The 11,045-nt window shown below is 47.8% G+C and overlaps 1 long non-coding RNA gene across 1 annotated transcript; it reads left to right on the top strand.

Annotated features, from left to right (window-relative positions):
- The first annotated feature begins 393 nt into the window (after positions 1–393).
- On the top strand, positions 394–976 carry LOC139277090 (uncharacterized). The gene is made up of 3 exons (XR_011596035.1): positions 394–477; positions 616–778; positions 892–976. It is a non-coding gene; the product is annotated as an uncharacterized lncRNA (long non-coding RNA).
- The last annotated feature ends 10,069 nt before the right edge of the window (positions 977–11,045 follow it).

The following is an 11,045-nucleotide window of genomic DNA, read 5'->3' as shown; positions in this document are numbered from 1 at the left end:
GCGCATGCGCAAAAAATAATGTTTTAAGCGCATTTGCGCATGCGCACAAATAATTTTTAAATAAAATCTGCACATGCGCAGTACAAAGTATAAAAAAAACAGCACGTGTGGGGACTGTGTGGATCACCATTGAGAATCCATTGGTGGCAGAGGTGGATTTGCAGGTAGGAAATACAGCTTCATTCATGAGATGGCTGCAATGGAAGGGCGCAGAGAAGGCGAAAGGGCCAGGGATGAAGACGGAGAAGGGGAAGCTGTAAGGGCGGAGAGAATTATCGCAGAAGAAATTGAGCCTCTGGTAGACTTAATTGAGAACTTCTTGAAAACAAGCAGAGCTTCGGTCAAAAGAAACACAGACCCTCTGTACTCGCAAAAGTTTGGGACCAGGTCGCGGTCGAGTTTAATGGAATGTCCATCACCCCGAGAACCGGTGCACAGCTGAAAAAGAAGTGGCAGGACCTCGGTCAAGCAGTGACTGTAAGTAATACTTAGTTATTTGGGCTTTTAAATATATGTATATTTATGCACTGCAATAACATCTGTAAATGTGATCCGTGTGCGTGTGCGTGTGCGTTCAGAAGACTCTCTTAAAAAGTCCCATTTTCATCTTTGCAGAAGATGGTGTCACAGATCAACTGAGAACAGTCACAAACTGGAGGAGGTCCGCCAAGTAGGCTGCAACTAACAGCCATGGAGCAGAGGATAGCGTCTACGATTAAATGTCACAGGAGAAGACCAACCATCAACACGGAAGCTGGTCCCAGTTTTCCAATAGAGGGTAAGCCCTGCAAATGGCACAGTCTGGGTTGGCTAAATGATACATACTGCATGTGCTGCCTACGCTTCTCCTTCCTCAATGCTGCTAACCAAGCATTATCTTTTGTTTCACAGATGTTGAACATCAGGAGGAGACAGAAGGTGCACCTGAAGTTGAAGGGGAGAATGTTCAGGAAACTGCCATTCCAGATATTCCAAATCAGGAGAATGTTGGGCAACAAGAAGTTGTCGATGACGAGATGGTTACCCTGGATTTGGAGGTGCTGAACCCCTTGAGCATTCCAAGCCCTTTCATGAGTGAATCAGGCGACGGGACTTTTCTAGGTGTGACGTCTGAGGCTGCGGGTACAAGTTGTGTCACAGGAAGCCACACCTGCGAGACGTTAAAGGAAGGTGGACTATAGACTTGATGCAGAAACACTGGAATCTGAGAACATAGGACATCTTGTGGGGATGAGCAGGGAGAACATCCAGCAATCGCGATTGCTCCTGGAAACCTTTGGTGGGGTGAGGGCAGAGTTGGGGGGCTGTCATTACAGGTGGAAAGACTTTCAGGACAGATGGACGAGATATGTCTTAGATAAAGAGTCAGACTAGATACTGCAAGCTCAAAGTAAGGTGTGACCGCAGTCCTTTATTACAGATCTCAGAGCGCCTCTCTAGCCTGTGAGGCCTCCTTATATACAGGTGCTCCCAAGGGATTGTGGGATCCCTTGGGACTCCAGGGGATAAGCCCTCTGGTGGTTAGACATGGTAATTACAGGTTTACTTACATAACAATAGCGCCAATAGGGGGGCTCACCCAGGCTGTCATTGATGCGAGGAGCGCTTTCTACCCAGCACCAAAATCAAGGGTTGATCCTGAGGTGACTACGAAGAGAAACCCAGACTTTCCACAATGACACATCTTGGCTCTGCCCCTGTTGTAACCCAGCAACAAGAAACGCCACATCGGAAAAGAAACAGATTACACCTGGGGGTACGGGGGGGGGGGCAAGGAAGCAGAAGTCTGCAACTACGGGCACGCGCAGGGGTAGCGGCATCTATTGGGGCAGGAGTGGCGCACAGCGCTAAGGAGGAGGAGAGATGGCTTGTTTGTTTTTTGGTTGGCTTGGTTGTTTGTTCTTTTGAAAGTTTACCACAGTATTCATTAAAGTTTTTAAAGTTATGAAGGTTTAAAGATAAGTCATGTTACGCTAATTGCAACTGTGCTGTACAAATGTCTAATAAACATCTTTATTTTGGACTTTTAACCTGACTCCTGCACTTCATTTTTTAATGCTGTACTAATAAATATTACAGGAGAAACAGATTCAACGTATAAAATGGCCTCACTCCTTGCAACCTATTGGTTTAAATGATACAGAGGCAGGTTTCAGTACTAAGGTGTTCATGGATCCTGCCTTGTTCTGGGTCACTGATACATGCAACAAAGGACCATGGTGCATGTATCAGTGACCCTCACCCAGTCTGGATCCATGAACAACTTCGTACTGGAACATGCTAATTTACTCCGACAAATATATTATTGTCTTTTATTGTCACCTAAGCACTCCAACACTCCATTAAAACATAAAAGATTTGTGGTAGGATTATTTTATATATATAATGTAATGTTCCATCTTTATTAGAAATCACTGCTGCTTCCCTATGAGCCTGGAGTGTCTTGCACTGTCTTCTGTGTGCAGACCTTCGGCCTGGGCTAGCAGTGAGCCATGTGGGTGGAGGACCTTCGGCCTGGGCTAGCAGTGAGCCGTGTGGGTGGAGGACCTTCGGCCTGGGCTAGCAGTGAGCCGTGTGGGTGGAGGACCTTCGGCCTGGGCTAGCAGTGAGCCATGTGGGTGGAGGACCTTCGGCCTGGGCTAGCAGCGGGCCGTGTGGGTGGAGAACCTTCGGCCTGGGCTAGCAGTGAGCCATGTGGGTGGAGGACCTTTGGCCTGGGCTAGCAGTGAGCCGTGTGGGTGGAGGACCTTTGGCCTGGGCTAGCAGTGAGCCGTGTGGGTGGAGGACCTTCGGCCTGGGCTAGCAGCGGCTGCAGTTGATGTCGAGGAGAATTGGGGGAAGGCTGCACTGGATGGCAAAAGAAGACTCTGATTTGTCTGCTGCTTTTCAAACTTGTAGATTTTAGAAGGTTTCCCTGCACTTTTTGGATGATTTTGGGCAGTGAAAACATCGCTGGAAAGAGGTAAAGATTTTTTCTTTTCTTGCCAACATTCATTTATCATCGCAGGAGCATCAGTATTGGTAAGTTTATATTTATTTTTATTTTTATACATGCATATAGTTAGTATTTGCTTTTTAAAATACCTAAAAGTTTATTTATAAGGGAGAGGGAGTCCCTTCGGCCGGGGAGAGCAGTGGACCAGCGCGGATTCTCAAACTGTAGGTAAGGGTTTTTCCTACAGTGCTTCTAGGGTCTGTGCGCTGGTTTGAAAAATTTTGTTGGTGGGGAAAGTGGGCCTTATGCACAGAAATGGTGCACAACCATCTTTTACAGATACAGCAGCGCCAGAATGTTTACCACTTCTGGGCCCCAATCATGTCGCTCCTGGGCCCCGATCTCTTCCCACTCCGCTGTACCTGGGCCTCGCGAAGTTCCTGCCCACACTCCAATCGGCGACCTGGGCTTTGGTGACGTCACACAGTCGCCTTCCTCGAAGCCATCCCACTCCTGGATCGGCTCAGCGCTGTATCTTGAGGTGGCTCTTCCTCTTAGAAATTATTACAGACTGTAAATTAATTGAGGCCTTTCTGACAGTTTACATGTGGAACAGCGGTTTTCAAACAGGAGCCCAACAGCTCTTGTGGGGCGGGGAGGGTTTCCAGGTGTCCACGAGGTGAAACACAAGACCTCGAGTGTGCTGTCATCATGCCTGTGTTTGAGGCATTGGCATGGCCTGCCATTTGCCACTAGGAATCGAAGAGGTTAGCCTAGAATCTGGACAGCCCGCAATCTCATGTGAACACCCCATGTCTTCTTATGTTGAATCTGCTGTTTGAACTGCAGAGTTAACACCTGGATTTTAAACAAATGAATGCCTCCATTACACTAATGCCAAAGGAACTTGATGCGAATGCATTTTTTATTTGTACGATGACAGTGATAAAATGTTATGAAACAAGTAAACAGAATGATTAAACTAAAATTGTTTAACCATGATCACGAGGGGTCTGGACAGAGTAGACAGAGAGAAACTGTTCCCATTGACAGAAGGGTTGAGAACCAGAGATCACAGATTTAACATGATCGGCAAAAGAACCAAAGGCGACATGAGGGAAAACCTTTTTACACAATGAGTGGTTCGGATCTGGAATGCACTGCCTGAGAGGGTGGTAGAGGCAGACTCAGTTGTGGCTTTCAAAAGGGAATTGGATAAGTGTCTGAAAGAAAAAAAATTGCAGGGCTACAGGGAAAGGGCGGGGGAGTGGGACTGGCTGAAGTACTCTTAGAAACATAGAAATTTACAGTGCAGAAGGAGGCCATTTCAGCCCATCGTGTCCGTGAAGGCCAACAAAGAGCCACACTGCCCTCGGTCAGCAGTCCTGAAAATTACATATAAACCTATGAACAATGAACAATGGCAGAAAGGTAAAGAACACCCAGCCCAACCAGTCTGCCCCACACAACTATGACACCCCTTGCACCGAAGCATTCTACACTCCACCCCAACTGGAGCCATGTGATCTCCTGGAGAGGCAAAAACCAGCTAAAATCCCAGGCTAATTAGGGAAAAAAAAATCTGGGAAAATTCCTCTCCTACCCATCCAGGCGATTGAAACTAGTCCAGGAGCTCACTCTGGCCATGAATTTCCTGCAGTACCTACTGTAGGATGCGTTCCTGCCCCCAATGGCAAAAATTTGGACTATTGAATATTGTTAAGTAGGAAAGAACGGCACAAGACTGAGTACTGTGAGCTAAAACTGATGTGACCTTAGTCTCTTTAATACAACTCCAGAGTGCTTAAGCAGGATGGCAGACAACCTTTTATACTCCCTTCCCTTACACAAGGTGTAAAGGTGACCCTTGGGCCTCCATCAGTTGCGCCCTCTGGTGGCAAGTCTTACACAGTTACAACGTTTACATACATAACATCACTCCCCCCCAAAGTCTTTGATACAAATTATTTACAAGTTGAGACGTTCCGGGGCCCTACACTCCCTGGTTGATCGTCTGAGTTCAAACTCTGGCATGGGTGAGTTGGTCGGATCGTTGCTACACTGCAGCGCGGCTGGTCTGACAGGACTGTTGGGAGTGGTGGGTTCATCCTCTTGATTGACAGCGAAGTTGATGGCTGGTTGGGTGTGTGTTGGTGGATCGATGATGGTGATGGCTTCTTCAGGTTGTTCCTGGTTGTCGGTGAACCACAGTTTGGTCTTATCCAAATGCTTTCTGCACGTTTGTCCATTCAATAGTTTGACTATAAATACTCTATTCCCCTCCTTGGCCAAGTCAGTGCCAGCGACCCATTTAGGACCATAACCATAATTAAGGACAAACACAGGGTCGTTAACATCAATGACACGCAATACAGCCACGCAATCGTGGTACATGTTTTGCCGATGACGCCGGGTTTCCACATGATCATTTAGATCCGGGTGGACTAGAGAGAGCCTGGTTTTGATTGCTCTCTTCATTAACAATTCTGTAAGGGGAACCCCAGTGAGCAAGTGGGGTCTCGTCCGGTAGCTGAGCAGAACACGAGATAAACTGGTCTGCAAGGAGCCTTCCGTCAAGCGTTTCAAGCTCTGCTTGATAATTTGGACTGCCCGTTCTGCTTGACCGTTGGATGCGGGCTTAACCGGGGCAGACCTGACATGCTTGATGCCATTGCGAGTCATAAACTCGTTGAATTCCGAGCAGTTGAAACACGGTCTATTGTCACTGACAAGGACGTCAGGCAAGCCATAGGTGGCGAACATAGCCCGGAGACTTTCAATGGTGGCAGTAGATGTGCTGGATGACATGATTACGCATTCAATCCATTTAGAGTAAGTGTCCACTACAACTAAAAACATCTTTCCTCGAAAGGAGTCAGCAAATCTACCTGGATCCTGGACCACGGTTTGGAGGGCCATGAGCACAGACTCAATGGAGCCTCCCTTGGTGTATTGCTCAATTGTGAGCACGTGTTGCACTGGTGTACGCATGACTCTAAGTCTGAGTCAATGCCGGGCCATCAAACATGCGACCTGGCTATAGCCTTCATCATAACTATGCCTGGGTGGGTATTGTGTAGGTTGCGTATAAACGTTTCCCTGCCTTTTTTTGGCAAAACCACGTGATTACTCCATGAGAGACAATCCGACTGGATGGACATTTCATTTTTCATCTTTGCGTCGGTGAAACGGTTTAATTTCATCTTGCATTTCCCCAGGAACAGCCGACCAGCTCTCATTGAGGACACAACTTTTTACAAGTGATAGCACAGGATCCTGGCTGGTCCAGGTCCTGATCTGGCGAGCAGTGACTGGTGACCTCTCGCTCTCAAAAGCATCCATGACCAGAAGCAAGTCTGCGGGCTGTGCCCCGCATTTCCACCCCGGTAGTGGGCAATGATAACAGATTGAGGGCATCAGCACAGTTCTCCGTGCCTGGTCCGTGGCAGATAACATAGTCATAGGCGGACAATGTTAATGCCCATCTTTGGATACAGGACGAAGCATTGGTGTTTATACCTTTGCTTTCTGAAAACAGTAAAATGAGTGGTTTGTGGTCGGTTTCAAGCTCAAACAGAAGTCCAAATAGACATTGGTGCATTTTCTTAACCCCATATACACATGCTAACGCCTCTTTCTCGACCATACTGTAGGCTCTTTCAGCCTTAGACAGACTTCTAGACGCATATGCAACTGGTTGAAGTTTGCCCGATACATTGGTTTGCTGTAACACACAGCCGACCCCGTACCAAGATGCATCACAAGCTAGCATTAATCGTTTACACGGGTCATACAGTATGTACAAGTAACTTATTAGAACAAAGTACGTTTCTGGCCTTCTCAAAGACTGTCTCTTGCGATTTACCCCAAATCCAGTCATCACCCTTACGTAGCAACATGTGCAATAGTTCCAGCAAAGTACTTAACCCTGTTAGAAAGTTTCCAAAATAGTTGAGGAGTCCCAGGAACGAACGCAGCTCCGTCACATTCTGTGGTCTTGTGCATTTTTGATGGCCTCTGTCTTTGAGTCCGTGGGTCCGATGCCGTCTGCCGCAATCTTTCTCCCAAAAAATTTGACCTCTGGCGCCAGGAAAACACACTTGGAGCATTTCAGCCTGAGTCCCACTCTGTCTAGTCGACTTAGAACCTCTACCAGGTTGTGCAGGTGTTCGGTGGTGTCACGACTGGTGATCAGGATGTCGTCTTGAAACACAACGGTGTGCGGAACCAATTTCAGCAGACTCTCCATGTTCCTCTGGAAGGTGGCAGCAGCCAAGCGAATCCCAAAAGGGTACCTGTGGTATATAAACAGTCCTTTTGTGTGTTGATGCACGTCAATCTTTTCAAAGATTCAGCCAGCTCCTGTGTCATGTCGGCAGAGGTTAAGTTCAACTTGGTGAACGACTTCCCCCCCGCTAACGTTGCGAACAGGCCATCTGCCTTGGGTAGTGAGTACTGGTCTTGTAACGAGACTCGGTTGATCATTAGCTTGTAGTCCCCGCAGATTCTGATTGTGCCATCGCTTTTCAACACCGGAACAATCGGACTGGCCCACTCGTCGAACTCGACTGGCGATATGATTCCCTTTCGAAGAAGTTTGTCCAGTTCGATCTCGACTTTCTCCGTCATCATATATGGAACCGCTTGAGCCTTGTGATGAACGGGCCTTGCATCGGGGACAAGATGGATCTGCACCTTGGCGCCTGTGAAGTTGCCGATGCCTGGTTCAAATAGCGACGGAAACTTGCTCAGCACTTGGGAGCACGAGGCATCATCCACTGAAGATAGTGCTTTGTTCCATCGAATCTTTCCCAGCCAGCTTCTGCCGAATAGCGTTGGGCCATCGCCTGGTACAATCCATAGTGATAAATCATGCACAGCTCCATCGTACGATACCTTAACTGCCTCACTGCCAATGACTGGTATGAGTTCTTTGGTATAGTTGCGCAGCTTTGTCTGAATCGGGCTCAGTTTGGCCCTTTGTGTCTTGTTGCTCCACAGTTTCTCAAAAGCCTTCTGGCTCATAATTGACTGACTCGCCCCCGTGTCCAACTCCATTGATACCAGAATACTGTTCAATTTGACTTTCAGCATGAAAGGAGGGCTCTTGGTGGTGAAGGTGTGTACCCCATACACTTCTTCCTCGGGTTGAGTTGCCTCTCTTGTTTGTTCTGCGTGATCCACGCTGGATCGATCATCCTCTGCTGACTCTGCCACGGGGTGAGTCGCAGACTCTTGCACATTCGCTGGAGGTGCCCCATTATTTCGCAGCCTTTGCTCACGTAGTGCTTGAATCAACATTAATGGGCTCGATGATTACCCCCGCAGCGCCAACATGGTGCTTATAGATTTGCATTCACGCCCAATGGCGAACTCTGAGTCACCTTAGGTCTTGTGGCTGCAGACGTGTAGGCCCTGCCATATGCAGTTCTGCCTGCTAGCGACATTATTTTATGCACAGTGCTTGCCGGTGAGCTTCAATGCTGGGAAGATATCTGTCTGGTATTATCGCTCGTGGATATGAATGCCTGGGCTATAGTGATGGCCTTGCTCAGGTCTGGGGATTCGGCGGACAGCAGCTTGTGAAGAATGACCTCGTGGCCGATGCCAAGCACAAAAAAGTCCCGCAGCATTTCCAAAAAAAATCCAGCAAATTCGCAAGTTCCCGCAAGGCGTCTCAGGTCGGTGACATAACTCGCCACGTCCTGGCCCTCGGAGCTGTGATGCGTGTAGAAGCGATACCTGGCCATTAAGACGCACTCCTTCGGCTTGAGGTGGTTCCGAACCAGCGTACACAACTCTGTATATGTCTTCTCTGCTGGTTTCTCCAGTGCTAGCAGATTCTTGATGAGGCCGTATATTGTGGACCCACACACGGTGAGGAGAATCGCCCTGCGCTTGATCGCTTTATCTTCCCCATCCAGCTCGTTGGCCACGAAGTACTGGTTGAGTCGCTCAACGAAGGCTTCCCAATCATCACCCTCTACAAATCTCTCTAAAATACCAACGGCAGCCATGACTGCATGAAAGTTCGTAATCTGTTACTCGTCGCCAATTGTTAAGTATGGAAGAACTCCACAAGACTTGAGTACTGTGAGCTAAAACTGATGTGACCTTAGTCTCTTTACTACAACTCCAGAGTGCCTAAGCAGCATGGCAGACAACCTTTTATACTCCCTTGCACGAGGTGTGCAGGTGACCCTTGGACCTCCAACAGTTGCGCCCTCTGGTGGCAAGTCTTACCCAGTTACAATATTTACATACATAACAACTAACACACTCACTATAACCTCATAAGTCATTTACATAGTTAGGCAAATCTCACACTTCCATGGAAAGTTGCCCCACCTTTATCCTTCGTGTACTATGGAACACAAATTTGCTTATTTATTGTTATAAAAAGGTGAGAAAGTATTTTTATGTATATGTAATATTTTGCATACAATAGCAACTAGCTTTTCAGTCATTTTCCATCTATGTTCAGTTCAGTTATTGATTGATGAAAGTTAAATATAAATACATAATATGTGGCTTGAAAGTGTGAACCCATCCAACAGTTAAAAAGCAGCCGGAGACTTCAGCCAATGCTGTGAACTGCTTGTGTTGTTGTCTGTGGTTCTGTATCTGGACGTTGTTTGAAGTAACATAACATTGGACGATATTCTTGTCAACAAGTCGTTCTTGCGTTTCTCTACAGCATCGTGGTTTCATAATGTTGCACAAAAGAATTCCCCTGCTCTCCCTGTCAGCAAGGGAGGTGAAGTTGGGCGACACACGTTGAGATCATTGTTTGTTTGAATGCACTAGTACTTAATGGTCTGGTACTTTTAAGCAATACATTGGCTTCTGTGGTGAGCTGAGAGCAGCACAGTGTGATCACTACAGGAGTCAGAGACGTCATGTTTGTACAGAGGAAGTTACTATTCATTGCATGTCCAGTCCAAAAAGAAAGCAGCTTTCATGGCCACCAGACATCTCAAAGCACTTTACAGCCAATTAAGTACTGTTTGGACTGTAGTCACTGTTATAATGTGGGAGTCAATTTGCGCACAGCAAGCTCCCACAAACAGCAATGTGATAATGACCTGCTTTTTTAAAATGTTGATTGAGGGATAAATATTGGCCCCAGGACACCGGGGATAACTCCCCTGCTCTTCTTCGAAATAGTTCCGTAGGATCTTTTATGTCCACTTGAGAGAGCAGATGGGGCCTCGGTTTAACGTCTCATCTGAAAGACGGCACCTCTGACAGTGCAGTGCTCCCTCAGTACTGCACCTGCACTGGAGTGTCAACCTATATTTTTTGTGACTTGAACCCACAACCTTCTGACTCAGAGGCGAGTGTGCTACCCACTGAGCCACTCTAGATGATATATGGGCAATAATTGGGCGTTAATTTCCATTTTTAATCAAATATGGGCATTAAACTAAGTCTTAGTGGTTAAATGGGCGGTAGCTGGGCGAACCGGATGGAAAGTCTAGCCCTATTGTTCTATTCACATTACACTTGGTAAGCTTCCTCTCAACCTACCATATGAAATGCGAAAACCAAGTACTAGTGTTCATTTCTAGAGGAATAGAAACTTGCATCAATCCTAGATTAGAGCACACTTAGGATAATGTGTCCAGTTCTGATCTCCATGGGCCCAAGTTTGCCCCCAGGGTTAGAACGGCGCATCTCCGTGTAGTGCGCTGACTTTTTAGAACAGAAACAGCTCCTATAATTTATCTTGGTATTCTCCCCTCCGTCCGGTCAATCCAGGCCCTTGGTGCAGCGCAGCAGAACGCGTGGGGGGGGCTGACCCAGGTCCTGGCGCTGAAAACAGTGCCGGGACCTCTGCACATGTGCACTAGAGTGTGTGCGCATTTGCAGTAGTTCCAGGCCCCTGAGGCTGCGTGGGAGGGGTCCGAAGCATGCAGGCCCTAGCTCTGGCCGAATGGGCTCAGAGGGCGAAGATCGGACTCGGGACTCCCTTCCTCCTGTTCAGCTCCCGCTCCCCCCCGCCACCCCCCTCCCATTCAGCTCCAACTCCCCCTCCTCTCCCTCCCTCCCTCCACGTCATCGGCAGCGGAGCCCATCCGCCCGGTCTCTCGCTGGGGGCGGGCCCCGC

The sequence above is a fragment of the Pristiophorus japonicus genome, chromosome 12, assembly GCF_044704955.1.
Source record: "Pristiophorus japonicus isolate sPriJap1 chromosome 12, sPriJap1.hap1, whole genome shotgun sequence".
Lineage (NCBI taxonomy): Eukaryota > Metazoa > Chordata > Chondrichthyes > Pristiophoridae > Pristiophorus > Pristiophorus japonicus.
This window is presented reverse-complemented; position numbering and strand designations above follow the sequence as displayed.